This window comes from Callospermophilus lateralis, unplaced genomic scaffold (assembly GCF_048772815.1).
Source record: "Callospermophilus lateralis isolate mCalLat2 unplaced genomic scaffold, mCalLat2.hap1 Scaffold_578, whole genome shotgun sequence".
NCBI classification, from domain to species: Eukaryota; Metazoa; Chordata; class Mammalia; order Rodentia; family Sciuridae; genus Callospermophilus; species Callospermophilus lateralis.
This window is the reverse complement of record NW_027514514.1, coordinates 881,730-896,964: the sequence shown is the minus strand read 5'-3', so window position 1 is coordinate 896,964 and position 15,235 is coordinate 881,730. Positions and strand designations below refer to the sequence as shown.

General features: G+C 34.9%; 1 pseudogene; it reads left to right on the top strand.

Annotated features, from left to right (window-relative positions):
* Positions 1 to 2,935: 2,935 nt before the first annotated feature.
* The window catches only part of LOC143387957 (abnormal spindle-like microcephaly-associated protein), a 69,866-nt pseudogene continuing 57,566 nt past the window's right edge, over positions 2,936 to 15,235 (top strand).

Genomic DNA, 15,235 nt, shown 5'->3' with positions numbered 1-15,235 from the left:
GCCTGTGGTCACACTTCATGGCAGGAATATGTGGTAGAGCAAAACAACTCAGCTCATGATCAGTGAGCAAAAGACAGGAAGAGAGAGGTGGGAGTCCCACTATTCCTTTTACGGGGCATGCTTCCCAATGACCTGAATACCTCCCACAAAACACCATATCTTACAGGTTCCACTACTTCCCAGTGGCTCCTCACTGGGGACCATGTCTCTATCTCATGGACTGTTGGATGAACATTCCAGATCCAAAATATGATAGTCACCATACCCATTCCCAAGGAAATCCTCCTTCTCCATAAAACCTTTTACCTAATCTAAAAGAATTAACACTGTAGAGCATTTAAATAGTGTTGTTAAATTTGTTATCCAATCCTTGGATTTACTATCAGATATTTGTGTTTAATTCTTGACCATATTTTCCTTAAGAATACAGAAAGTGAGGGACTTCTTCAGAGTTTCATAGATGCCTCTTGTTTTCAGAAAATGTTCTTAGCTGTTTGTTTCACAGATTTTCATCTTATTCCCTACGTATGCTCTCTAGGGTAGCCAGACAAAACTAAGTAACACTATAATCTTTATAATCATTTATAAAGTGTTGGCATAGCAACTAGATGTCACTGCCACTTGATATTTGAATGAATTGCTCTCCATATATACTACACTTCATGCTCCCATCAGCAATAATTTGAATAATCATGATTCCATCACATACCTCAGACTACCATGATGTTTTCCCCTAGAAGAGGTTATGCCTGAGCTCTTCAAATATGATCAACTCAATTGTAGAATTCCCTGAGGCCACTATTGTATCAATCAGGATCACAAAGCTCTCTACTTCAATTTAGTATAATTCAAGGACATTTTAATAAAGGGACTATTTGCAAACACGTGACCAGATCTAAGGACATCATAAGTGATAGTGCAATACCTTAGGACTAGTAATAAAATGGTATTCTGACCCTCAGGTCCAAGTTGTGAAGGGAAAGTCCCATCTGGAAAGGGTACCTCTAAAGCTATGTGTGAGGTTTAATGTCGAGAAAGCCAGCTAACACTCATGGAGGAGCAATTAGGAGAGAGAATTACTCTCACCTTCCTCTTCTGAGGCAAATGAGGAACCACACAGTGAGAAAACCTTTTGGTTTAGCCAATAGAGATTAGCATATTAAAGCAAAATGCAGAATGGAAAAGATTGGAGAGTAGAAAGGAAGAGGCAAGTAAAAAATATTCAGTACAGTTCATTCTATTTTTTTTTTAAATATAAGCCAACAGTGTTGCTTTGTGAGAAACCCATGAAGCATAGAGTAAATATGAAAAATTTTGCTATTAACGCATTGAGTTGAAGCCAAAATTTGAGTGTCTTAATATAAGGAGGATTTATTTGCAATACTAATTTGATAAGTAATAATTAATTCACAGTAATAAGTAATATATATATATATATATATATATATATATATATATATATATATATATAAATATGTATAATATATAATGCATTTGAAAATAATTGTAATTCATATTAGCATTTTTATTAATTGTGCATCAGTACTGTAGGATTTCAAAAAATCCTCTGGACATTTTTTTTACATGTTGATGGATCTTTATTTTATTCATTTATTTTAGTGGTGCTGAGAATGGAACCCGGTGCCTCACATATGCTACGCAAACACTCTACCACTGAGTCACAGCACTACCCCTCTGAACAACTTTGTTTACATATTAAGGTATTCTTCAAACTCAGGTCAAATGTGGTGTCATGAACATAATTTCACACATTATCTTCCTCATTTTGTTTTTCCTCTCAGTCTTTTCTTTCTATAGATTTTGTGTAACCATACATCTATACATTATTACTGTTTTTTAAGTTTCTGCTGCCTTTAGAGGAAGTACATTTTAGAGGGTAAAAGCAAGACTGTGGCCAAACTAGGAATACATATCCTGGCTTTCTAATTAGCTGTATGCTCTATAGTCCTCATCTATAAAATGCAAATAATGATAATTATGTCCCATGAGATATCTTGTAGGATTCAAGTTTGAGATAATTATGTAAAGGGTTTGAAACTGTTCCTGACATACAGTAATATGTGAGCTAAAATCATTATTATAAAAATATTAATATAAAAATCAGTGGTTGTTTATCAAGAGAATTTTCTATCCAAACCATCATTTATGGATTATTGGGAATCTTAGCTTTTATTTATCTAGTATTGCTCCCAGTATCTGGAGGTAAGAAACAGAGTGTACATGTAGTGAGCTTCTGCAATGGCCAGCCACTAAAATAAGCATGTTTACTAAACTGTCAATTTAATTGTCTTTATATTTTTCCAATTCAGCCCGGAAAACCGCGGAAGTAAAGTTCATGGATGTAATTCTGGGCGTGGTGGATCAGATGAGTGGAGTGACAAACTATTTTGCCCACTCAACGGTTTTATCCATGGTTGTGCCGCGCAACCACAATGATTCCTACTTTTACTGTGGAAATGCTGTTACTATCTTTCTTTTATCATAACCTGTTTACAAACTCTAAAGTCAATTTCAATGCTAAACCTGTGCGTTTCTTTTCCTCTGCAAAGAACGACTGGCGGGTCCCATTCAATCATTTAAACGAGGCGCTGCGGTTTCATTGGCCAGAAGCTGCTGCTCATTGATTTGTCCCCTGGTGTTGTGGGCGGAGCGCGGAGGTGCCTATTGGCGGAGGCGAAAAATTTAAACGGAGGCAAAAGGCAGGACTAGTTTTGATCCGTGACTTGAGTTTGCGAGTTCGTGGGGTTGGTACCCTTTTTATTTCTAGGGTGTCGGCTTCTGGAAAACCAAGCGGGGAAATTCGCTCCGACCCTTTCCACGGCGCGGTGAAGCGGCCAGCGTGGTCCGAGGTCCCTGCTCCGGAGCAGCCTGGTAGGGGGTAGGGAAGGAGGCCAGGACGGGGTCTGAGGCTGCCATGGCGAACTGGCGAGTGGGGCGAACCTGCTGGGAGCTGAGCCCTACGGAACGCCGGCCGCCGGCGGGGCGGCAGGAACCAGTGGCCCAGGAGGAGGCGGCTTCCCCGCCGACGCTGTCTCTCAGCCACTTCTGCAGGTCCCCTTTCCCCTGCTTCGGAGATGTCCGCCTGGGCGCCTCGCGGACGCTGCCCCTGGTCCTGCACAACCCTAACGAGGAGGTGGCTGAGGTGGAGATCTCCCACTTCCCCGCCGCGGACCTGGGATTCAGCATGTCTCAGCGTTGTTTCCTGTTGCAGGTAGGTCGTGGGGCGGGGCTGCCTTGGGCTGCGCTTTCTACCCTGTCCTTCCCGCCGCCTTCCTCCGTAGGGATGAAGCTTGGGAAACGAATGACAAAAATACCCTCAGAGAATAAAGGCAGAGTGTGGTGGCCCTTGACCCACATTTTTCCACGCACGTATGTAATGTTAGGGCACTCAGTTACTTGGGCGGTGACAGTGCATCAAGGCATGCCTACTTATCTTTAACAGCATTCTAAGTAAACTTTATGCAAAAAAAAATGGCATTTAAAAATATGCTCCGGGTATTTTTAAATACTTTTGGTGTTTTTAAACTAATAGTTGGCACAAAGAGTGCATTCAATTTAATTTTATGACATTTGTTTCAAGAACCTCCCACATAGCTTTTACAGCCTGCTTTGGCCAAAGTACTAGTCCCATTCCCATCTCCACAAAAGAGAAAATTTGGTTCTTATTTTGACTGATGTGTCCTTTTAATTGAGTAGATCCTTGGAAAGCATGAAATCATTAACTGAGGGAGTCTAGATGGCTAATAACCACTTCATAAGGCAGTAGTAATTCAAATCTGAGGTCCATTGCCTTCTGTGTCACTGCTCATCTGCACTTCAGAACCTGGCTGGTCTTGTTTATAAATGACTGCTTTTCTTCCTATGGAAAGTTAGATTTCTGTTCTGTATAGTGATACTTTTACTTTTTGTTGTTGTTGTTGTTGTTGTTATAATGTAGAAGTAAAGTTCTTGTTTTCAGAGTAAATTGTTTTACACAGTAAAGATTCTGTATTTGTATTTTCTAAAACAAACTGCTTATGATGTTATATAGATTTACTTTTCAAACAAAAAACTGTTTTTTTCCTCTGACAAACAACCAAGGTTTGTTTGTTTGTTATTGTTGTTTTGTCATGTCAGGGTTTGGCAGATTCTACTGGACAGGCTGTATGGTGTAGATAGATGTTAAAGTCTAAACTCTGGAGCCAGACTACTTGGGTTCTAATTATTAGCGATATGACTTTGACAAAGTTTCTAGACATTGGTCACTTCATAGTTAACCAGTTGTATGAGATACCTGTAATTGTTCCTGAAACTTACAGATTGTTTGACAAAGGTCAATTTTATGATGTGGACTGTAGAGTAGTTTGTGAGAAAGAGGAAATTTAGTTGATCATCTTTATGTTTCTTTTTCCACAAAATCTTTATAATACAGGACCATTATATTTGAAATAGAAGTACTGCACATGATAAAGGAGTAGACATTTCAATTTTTTTTAAAGCCACTCAATTAAAATGATCTGGAGACTATTCTATTGCTTTCATCCAGTTAGATCTTTTTTTTTTAGTTGTCAATGGATTTACATGTAGTGTTGAGAATTGAACCCTGTGCTTCACACATGCAAGGCAAGAGGTCTACCACTGAGCCAGGACACCAGCCCTCATCCAGTTGGATTTTATTATAGTTTTATGTTGTTATGAACCCTGTTAGTGCTGGTGACTATTTTCATTATAATGAAATGAGCAGATCAGGGGGGAAAAATATATTTGACTTACCAAATGCTTTTAGGATTTTAGAGTGTTCATGAATAATAGTTGTTGTATGGTATGCTTTGATTATTTTAATTATATTATCATAATCATTTTAAATGTATTCTTTTGACTGTAGCCTAAAGAAAAACTAGTTATTTCTGTTAACTGGACACCAATGAAAGAAGGCCGAATAAGAGAGATTGTGACATTTCTTGTAAATGATGTTCTGCAACATCAAGCCATATTGCTAGGAAATGCAGAAGAGCAGAAAAAGAAAAAGGTAATAGTTTAATCATTCTATAATTCAAGAAAATGTTTCATAATGTGTAAAAATTATTTTGATGACAAGCCTGAAGTAACATGTATAAATTGCTTATTAAAATAATATTCAATGGTTTTTAATTTCATCAGTATATTTTGTTTGTTTTTACAGAGGACTCTTTGGAATACCATTAATAAAAAGAAAAATTCAGCCTCTTCAAGTTATAACAAAAAGATTTCAAATGATCAAAACATTAACAAAACATTTTGTGTTTCTCAAAAAGTTGACAGAATTAGAAGCCCCTACAGGCATGTGAAAATCTGGGTATTAATGAAGCCTGTTCTCCAACAGAAAATAGTTCTTTAACCCTTGAAGAACATAAAATACCTATATCACCTATTAGCCCTGCTTTCCAAGAATGTCATGGTGAAATTTGCTTGCCACTTTCTGTACGTCGGTCTACTACCTACTCATCTCTTCTTACATGTGAAAATGAGGAACAGTTAAAAGTAGAAGATGCCACCATTTCAAAAGATTTTAATTTTAATGAGGAAGTCATAACTAAAACTTCCTTTCAAAGTGAGGAGAATAGTAAACTTATTCTGACCCCAAACTGTTCTTCAACTTTAAACATTATGCAAAGTCAAGCAAATTTTCTAAGTCCAGATGCTTTTGTAAGTAATAGTCATAGAGCTAATAATGAAGTAGGGTTAATGACATTTCTTTCATCAGATACACTTAAAAAAGATAATTCAGAGTCTGTGAATTTGGAATCCAAAAGTATACATGAAATTTACAGAACAATTTTAAGTCCAGATTCTTTCTAAATGATAATTATAGAGCAAATCAGGATCTAGAGTCAGATTCAGTTAATCCTATTTTATCCCCAAATCAATTTGTAAAAGATAACATGGCACATGTATATACCTCTCAGCAAACATGTAAAATATTATCATTATCAAATGAAAATTCAAAGATTGCCCGGTCTCCTCAGCACTGGAGAAAAAATAAAGTTTTGCCATGTAGTCCTGAATATCAGGGTTCAAAAACACCCAAGCCTAATTTTGAAGAACTAAATCCTATAGAAGTGAAGTCAAGGTTACTACAATTTTAGAAAACAAATTCACCTTAAATTTTCTGCAGTTCAGGATGTTTCTCGTTATAGCCATAATAAGCAACATAAGAGACGCCCCATACTTTCTAACACAGTTATTAAAAGGAAGACCACCATTGCCAGAGAAAATCAAACAGATTAATAAGCCAAAAGCAAAAAGATGCCTCAACAGTACAGTAGGTGAATGTGAAAAAGTAATAGATCACCCCAAAGAAACAGAAGCTTTACATTCTCATCTTCCAATTATCGATTCAGTATTAAGTAAACCTGAGTGTTATAAAAGTGAAGTAAGTAATTCAATGACAGCTTTAGTTGCTTGTAAAAGAAAAAGTGATGGAAACATGGAAGATACAAATGTGAAGGTTACTATTATAGAACATATGGATATACCCAAAATCAAAAGAATCCACTTTTCTCCCTTGGAATTGAAAACATCAACTGTTAAAAAAATAAAGATGACAACACCAATCTCAAAACGTACTAGCAACAGAGAGAAATTAAGCCTTAAGAAGAAAACTGGTGAGTATTATTTATAAAATCTCTAGTGTATTTTCTGTTTTGGTTTAGTGAATCTGCTTTTGATAAGCTTATATTAACTTGTACTTTTCATTTGTCAAATTGCTCAGTGGAAGACAGAACAAATAGTGTGGGACTAATTTCTGAAATTGTTGCAATCTTGTCTGTTAAACTTTGGATATTTTTTAAAATTTTATTTATTTATTTTTTAGTTGTAGATGGACACAATACTTTTATTTATTTTTTATTTATTTTTATGTGGTCTTGAGAATCGAACCCAATGCCTCACATGTGTGAGGCAAGCACTCTCCCACTGATTCACAACCCCAGCCCAAACTTTTGATATTTTACTCATGAATTTTCTGCAATAATTCTGTTTTTTAAAAAATATTATATCCAAATATTTATCTCAATTTGATATTTTTGGTACCTCCTTAAGTTTTACACCCTAAGAAATTATTTGACATGTCTTGCCTTAGTCCACACCCTAACTAGAAGGCCCAGTGAAGTTCCTGGCCCGAATACTACCATCAGAAAGATTGTAGAAAAGACCTTTTCATGTCCTGTACTCCTGATGAGCTTACTCTGTCTTTGCCTCTGTCCATCCACTAATTGGAAATGAAGATAGGTCCCTAGAGTTCTCCATTTCTTAGAGAAGAATATTTTTCCTTTTCTAGTATTCACAGCTTTATGGCACTGCCTCAGAAGCAGACAGGATTAATCCCATCACACTTTTAACCCAAAATACCTCTTCTGACAATCAAGATCCACGCAGGAAAGTAACCCATACTATGTATTTTACCAGATAATTTGAAAGAATTCTAGGCCTCCTAAGAAATATACACATCTCTCATTTGAACATCCCTCAATTGGAACTGTTTTCTTTCTCCTATTCTGTAAATCCTTCTATATCCTTTGGACTCACTGTTCTTCATTAGCACTTCTTTGCAAACATTCTCCTACCTTGTTACCCTGTTGCAGCCTGACCTTCTCTTGACAACAGTGCTTTCATTATAACCCTCTCAAGTTCTGTCTGCATTCTCTCCTACTTTTATGATTTTGGAGCTCCTGCTGGAATCTTCTAATATCTACTTTTTATTTTTTATCTATTTCCAAACTAATATCCCCTCTCTCCCTTAAAAACAAGCAAAAAGAAAATAACAAAATAGTTTAAAGCTCATTTTTCAGACTTTCTCACCCCTGTCCTCTCTTGATGCAGAGAATGATTCACTCTCAAAATTTTGAATCTTGCTTATTATACTTTTTCTAAAACTACTACTATTATGATTTCAAAATCATTTTCGAATATCTTTCTACTACTCTGGGAATTTAGTTCCAACCTCCTTAGGTCATGCTTTCCTAAAAGCATCTTAATATCCAGTTACTATCTCTATAAGTTCCACATTTCCTCTAGAACCCAACTTCAACATTGTTTATACCCCACTGTACACATACAGTTCTTTAATCCACCACTGTTTCCATGGCCCTCATCTCTGATCTATCTATCTTTCCTAATCCAGCTTGAATTCCATGGTTCAACACAAGCATTTCCCCTGGCTTCCTTCCCTTCATTGTCCATGCAGCAAATTCCAACTGTATTTCAGTCTAATTTTGCCTACTCTATACCTGAACCTTGCTTGGTTGTTCTTTATTACTACAAACCCCAAGTAATCCCTGAACTCTTTTTATGACTGTATTTTCCTTGCTTATTAGCTTTGCTATAGGGTACCTCACCCTTTTCTCCTGAAACTTCTTTTTCCTCCTGTCTCATGATTGATAATAGTAGCTGACATTTACTGAGTTCTTTTATGTGTCAGACCTAGTTGTGAGTGCCTTACTATTACCTCTTTTAATATTTATGACATTCATGTGCAGTAAATGTTATTTTTACCCATAGCACAATTTTACAAATAGATACATTGAGACTTGAGTAATTTGCCCATTTTACAGTCAGTCAGTGGTAAAGCTGGGGTTCTACCCCAGGTAATGTCAGTTTTGTGATCCTCATCCAAGCTGATGACCCGTTTCCTATTTCACTGAGGGAGTAGAAATATAGATGCTTCTCTATTTATTAAGGATTACATCCAATAAAACCATTATAATCGACCTTAACAAGAAAAGTTTCAATAAAATAGCAAAAACTGATTGAAGTGGATTCAACAATTTTAGGTGATGAATTGGAAATAACTAATAAAGCTCCTTTCAAAATGATGTTTTACTTCAGAAAATAACTTTTAATTAAGTATAATCTATATGCAAAAATTATACAAATCAGTATATAACTCAGTGAATGATCACAAAGGGAACATTGACTCTATTAAGGAGTTTTGCTTAAAAGAAAATGTAAGCAACATAAGCATAGAGCATAGGCTGAAGGGATAAATGGTCAGTGAGTTCCACACTGTAAATCCAGTGATTATTTCTCAATTTTTTTTTTGTATTGGGGATTGAACCCTGGTACATTTAACCACTGAGCCTCAACCCTTTCCTGTATTTTATTTGGAGGGTCTAGCCAAGTTGCTTAGGGTCTCCTTTAGTTGATGAGGCTGGCTTTGAACTCATGATCCTCCTTCCTTAGCCTCCCAAAGTGCTGGGATTACAGGCATGCACCACCATGCCTGGCTATTCTCAGTCTTCATCTTGAACTATTTGTAAACAGTTTGGAGCCTTGAACCTCTGTCTTCTTGGAACATTTTATCTTGCCATTCTCATTCTCCTGGTTTTCTTCCTTCTTCATTGACTGCTCCCTTTCAGTTTTCTTTGTGGGAAGTTTCTTATTTCCCTTACACTTTGGATTACAGAGGGGTAGTTATTAAACATTTTTATATTTTACTCATTCTCTTAATGATCTCATCTGTTATTTCTCAATAGTGAGGCCCAAAGCTGTGGAATTGTCCTTATTTTTATTTCTCTCTCATCCTTTCTTTATAAACTCAAATGCAGATCTGATTCTAAACTCAGTCCACCAACAAATTTTCTCTTTCCTTCGAATATAATCATAATCTGATCACTTCTCACTCACCATTGAATGGCACCGTTTGGGCCAGTCTTTGTCATTGCAGGATGTGCAAACAGATCTCCTTGCTTTCACCCTTGACTTTTCCATAGTCTGCGTACCCACATACTACTTTTAAAATATTAGGGCTTGGACTGTTCAGTTCCATAACATCTAATGACTTCCTGTTGCAATGAAAGCCCAAATTCCTACAATGATTTACAGGTCCCTATAACATCAATATTATGACCTTTTGACTTTCCAGCCTCTTACTTTTCTCTTTCCCTTGCTCACTGTTTTTTACCACTTTGACTTCCTTGTAGTCCTTGAAACTTCAAATATGCTGTGTCCTCAGGGTATTTGCAGTTTGTTGTTTTCTCTAACTAGAATGACCTTTTTATTTAGTTCACTCATCATCGTATCATGTTCAAAACAGTGACTTGACCCAGATTCTCAAATGCTACCAAATATTTAGAGTCACAGTTTAAACTTAGGTTTTCCTAGCTACAACATAAATGGTTTTTTTCACCATTCTTGTTAAACTGTTGGGGTTTAAATGGAAGAAAAGATAAATAAAAGTTTTTATTTGGGGTAACGACCAAGGATTATAGTGATGGCACAATGGGATTCACTGACTTCAAAGTTCTGTGCCAATGTATAATTATTAAAACAACTCTTCTGATTTTCCACTATGTGGTGTTTTTCTTCCTTGCTCAGGAAACTCCAATGGTGCTTTACTGTTATCAGATGATTTACAAAATTATTATTCTGTCATTTTAGGTCATCAGTTATAGGATCTCTGTTTATTTAGCCAGATATCTTTATTCACCATTCTGTCTGTGTATACTCTTACTAACATTCATATCTGTTTTTCTCTCATTAATTTAATCCTTTATTTCAAGTACTATAACCAACTTTTGTAAATACTGTTCTCTAATGAATTTCCCTCTAATTATATTCCCTTAGAAACAAATTACAGCTTATGTGACATCTTGAACCTACCTGTTATTTCTATTTCTTGCTTTACTGTTTTTTGTAGATATGTTCTGATCCGATAACAAATTATTTGATTCTAAGAAACATATCCATTTTGGTCTCCTGCAAGGTATACAACAAATGATGAACAGAATGAATTCGTGAATGAATGAATGAACAAAGACCACTGAATTTTTGACACTCAAACCCATACCTGTTTTTGAGGCTGCCACGTGGTTGAACCTCTTTGTTAGGTTTAGAGAGAACTGTACATATTTGGTATCTGATATATGAGCCCATAGAAGAGCCAGTAATTCACTAAGAGCTGCTCTAGCTTCTTTCTCTTCTGACAAACAATTCTCCAGATATATTTCTTCAACACTAATGAGGCCCCTTAATAAAGCACATATTAAGTGTTCATACATTGTTTAGGCTCTGTTTTCCCAGGAAAAAAATGTAATTTGTATCCTCAAGCTACTCCCAGTTTTAATGATTAAGCTCTGCCCAGGGAATTATTGAAGCATAGAAGCAGAGATGTTGTATGAATGGCAAATAATGTGATAAGGCACTAATACAGGCTTCCTAATGAATAAAATGATTTCAGTGCAGAGGGACTAGCTTGTTGAAGGTTGCAAAGTGAGTCTCCCTTTTATGTTTTAAATGTTCAAATAAAAAGAAATTATAACTTAATAAATGTTATAACTTGATCATGTTCCTTATCTTCATAATAGGTATAGATTTGAGATTTCTCTAAAACAAGAGTAAGCAGCCTTTTTTTAGGGATTTTTTTAAAAATAACTTTTTAAATACCTTTATCTTATTTATTTATTTTTATGTGGTGCTGAGGATCGAACCCAGGGCTTCACACATGCTAGGCAAGTGCTCTTTCACTTGCCTACTACAACCCCAGCCCCTTTTTCTTTCATAGTTCAGATAATATTTTTGGCTATGCAGGCCATATTTCTATCACAACTGTTTAGCTCTGCCATTAGCAATGTGCCTGTGTTCTAATAATTTTTTATTTATAGGCACTGAAATTTGGATTTCATGTAGTTTTTATGTCATCAAATATTATTCACTTCATTTCCCCCCATTCATTTACAAATGTAAAAACTATTCTTTGCGTATAGAACATACAAAAGAAGATTGTGCTGGATTTTACACATGGGCTATAGTTTGCTCTAATTAGGAAAGATGCTTACATTTAGTAGCAGAATATGCTGGTATGAAACCTGCTTTTGAGAGAGTGAACTGCTACTCCTATAGGTATTTGCTACTATGAATTTTATTGCCTTTTCCTTTATAATTACTTGCTATTTATTAATCATGTAAGCTATATACTTGGGAATCAGTCTGTTCTCATTCTTCACCACTTTCCTAGTGAGTTGGTATTAAGACTTATTGTTTCGACTATTAAAACAACTCTGCTCTGTTTCCTACCTTTGTTAAAAATTGTTTTATCATATCTAACTTGGCTAATAACTACCTTGTAGTTTTTTATCTTTAGTCATAACCCCATTCATTTTCTTGCTTATACTATTTTCAAAAATAAAGATGAAGGTGTTATTTCTTGAAATAAAATCTGTCACTGAAATAGAGGGTACTTCAAACTTGTTAATAGTGCAGGCTCTAGAACTTGACTACCCAGGTTCAAACCCCTGCTGCTTCCTAACTTATGTGACCTCTAAGCCCTAGAATCCTAATTATGTAAATTTTGGATAACTATAGTACTGTTTTCATAGATTTATTGTGATAATTATATGAGTGAAAGATTGATACTTAATAGCTCTTGGCATAGTATATTCAATTATTAGCTGCCACTATTATTAATATTGTTGAACTCTTCCCTTCCTCTTCCAACTTCTTTTATGTAATTTCTTATATGTGTTTATTCTTTGTTGTATCCTTGTTATAGTTTTGTCAGCAAGCCATATCCCTTGTGCTTAATATTCATTTTAGGAGTTAGCACATGTATATTTTCATCCAGAAGGTCTTTTATGCCCCTTTTAAACTTTTTCTGTATTAGACTTAACTGCCTATAGGCTGTGACAATTATCTTTCTATTCTGTATTTTCCCTGTACCTAACACAGTCTGGAATATATGCACACAGTCAATTGTGGTTAAATCTGGACAGTAACTTCTGTAGACAAAAATTGAATGTATTGTTTTGGTCTGAAAAACATTCTAGATGTTGGTTTCATTGACTACTAAGTTCGTAATATTAGTGTCTGAAGCATAGTAATTATTAAGTATTTGCTAAATGAATATGATTATGAAGAACCCATACTTTTAATTTTAAATGAGCTACCAACTTTGGGAATTTTATTTTTTAATGCTATTAATTTTGTTTTCTAATGTATTTTAGATTCAATGGCATTCAAAACACCTATTTCTAGAACAAACAAAAGGATAAAACCCATTGTTGCTGTGGCACAGTCTAATTTGACCTTCATAAAACCATTAAAAGCAGGTAAGTGCTTATTATATTTAAACTGAAAATATAGTTTATTATATTTAATCTGAAAAAGTGACATGGAATGAAGCATCAATTTCATTTCAAATGGAAATGAGTTTTTTAAAAAATTTGAATAAAGGCCTTGAAGAATTTTTAAAGTGTGTATGCAAATTATAATTAAGGTATTCTATCAGATTTTACTGAAATTGCTTTATGGTAGGTTAGGATTTTTAAATAATCAGGGAATTTTGTTTTATTCCCTATCATTTTTCTTGATAACATTTCATACCCAAAATGTTTTCAAGTCTTTGTAGCAAGTAGTGAAAAGCAAATATTGTTCAGTTTTTTTATTATGGTTTCACTAGTTTAAAAAAAAAGTTATTTTTCTATATATTGTACAGTAATTTACTAGAAATTTTTTTATGTAATAATCTAGTTGTATTCTTAGATATTCCTAGACACCCAATGCCATTTGCTGCAAAAAACATGTTTTATGATGAGCGCTGGAAGGAAAAACAGGAACAAGGATTCACTTGGTGGCTAAATTTTATATTAACTCCGGATGACTTCACTGTAAAAACAAGTATTTCTGAAGGTAAACATTAAGTTAATGTTTAAATTTAATAATACTCTTGTTTTAGCAGACCAAAATTTGACAGGATTTGTCATTCTTTAATTAAATATACTTTACTTATTACGTTATATTTCACTAATTTATTGACTTAAGTTTTTAAGATTGTGTAGGTAATTTTTCTTACATAGGTTGACATGAATACATTTTCTGTACTAAAAGTACTGAAACTTGCTTTTTCTTTTTACCTTCCATTCTATCATTTTATCAGCCAATGTAAGCAGTCCTTTGTGGCCTGAACATTTTGGATGTATTGACTTCACTGTTAATACCTTAGTTTAAGGAGTAGGTCAGAACACTGCATAGTACAGGGACTGTGAGAGACAATTCAGATGAAATTTTAAAACACTGCAGTGTTTATTCTTAAAGAGAAGACTTGGGTGTGGGATAAGGTAGAAGCATGACACTCCGAAACATTTGAAAGATTTTCTTCTGAAAGAGAAAGAAATTAACTTTTGTCTATTCTTCATAGAAATTATAGGAATCCATTTCAGATAACTAAAATAATTTTAGTTATCAAACCATTGTGTAATCTTGCAAAATGGTGATTTCCCCATTGTCGCAGTGTTCAAACAGACCATATTTCACATTCACCAGAGAAACGTGTAGGATTTCTTCTATTAGATGCAGAGTCTCTGGTTTAATTCCTAGGTCCTTGATCCATTTTGAGTTAAGTTTTGTGCATGGTGAGAGATAGGGGTTTAATTTCATTTGGTGCATATAGATTTCCAGTTTTCCCAGCAACATTTGTTGAAGAAGCTATCTTTTCTCCAATGTATATTTTTGGCACCTTTGTCTAATATAAGTGTAATCATATGATTCTGTGTTCTCTATTCTGTACCATTGCTTTGGTGCCAATACCATGCTGCTTTTGTTACTATTGCTCTGTAGTATAGTTTAGGTTTAAGTTCTGGTATAGTGATGCCACCTGCTTCACTCTTCTTTCTAAGGATTGCTTTTGCTATTATTTTTCCAGTTGAATTTCATGACTTCTTTTTCTATTTCTATGAGGAGTATCATTGGGATTATGATTAGAATTGCATTAAATCTGTATAGTGCTTTTGGTAGTATGATCATTTTGACAATATTAATTTTGCCTATCCAAGAACAAGGTAGATCTTTCCATCTTCTAAGGTCTTCTTTAATTTCTTTCTTTAGCGTTCTATAGTTTTCGTTGTAGAGGTCTTACACCTCCTTTGTTAAATTTTGATTCTCAAGTATTTTATTCTTTTTTTGAAGCTATTGTAAACAGGATAGTTTTTCTCATTTCTCTTTCAGAGTATTTGTCACCGATATACAGAAATGCATTTGATTTATGGGAATTGATTTTGTATCCTGGTACTTTGCTGAATTCATTTTACTAGTTTTCTGGTGGAGTTTTTTTGGATCTTCTAGGTATAGAAGAATCATAGGCAAATAGTGCTAATTTGAGTTCTTCTTTTCCTATCTGTATCCCTTTAATTTCTTTCATCTAATTCCTCTGACCAGTGTTTCAAGAACTATGTTAAATAGAAGTGGTGAAAGAGGGCATCCCTGT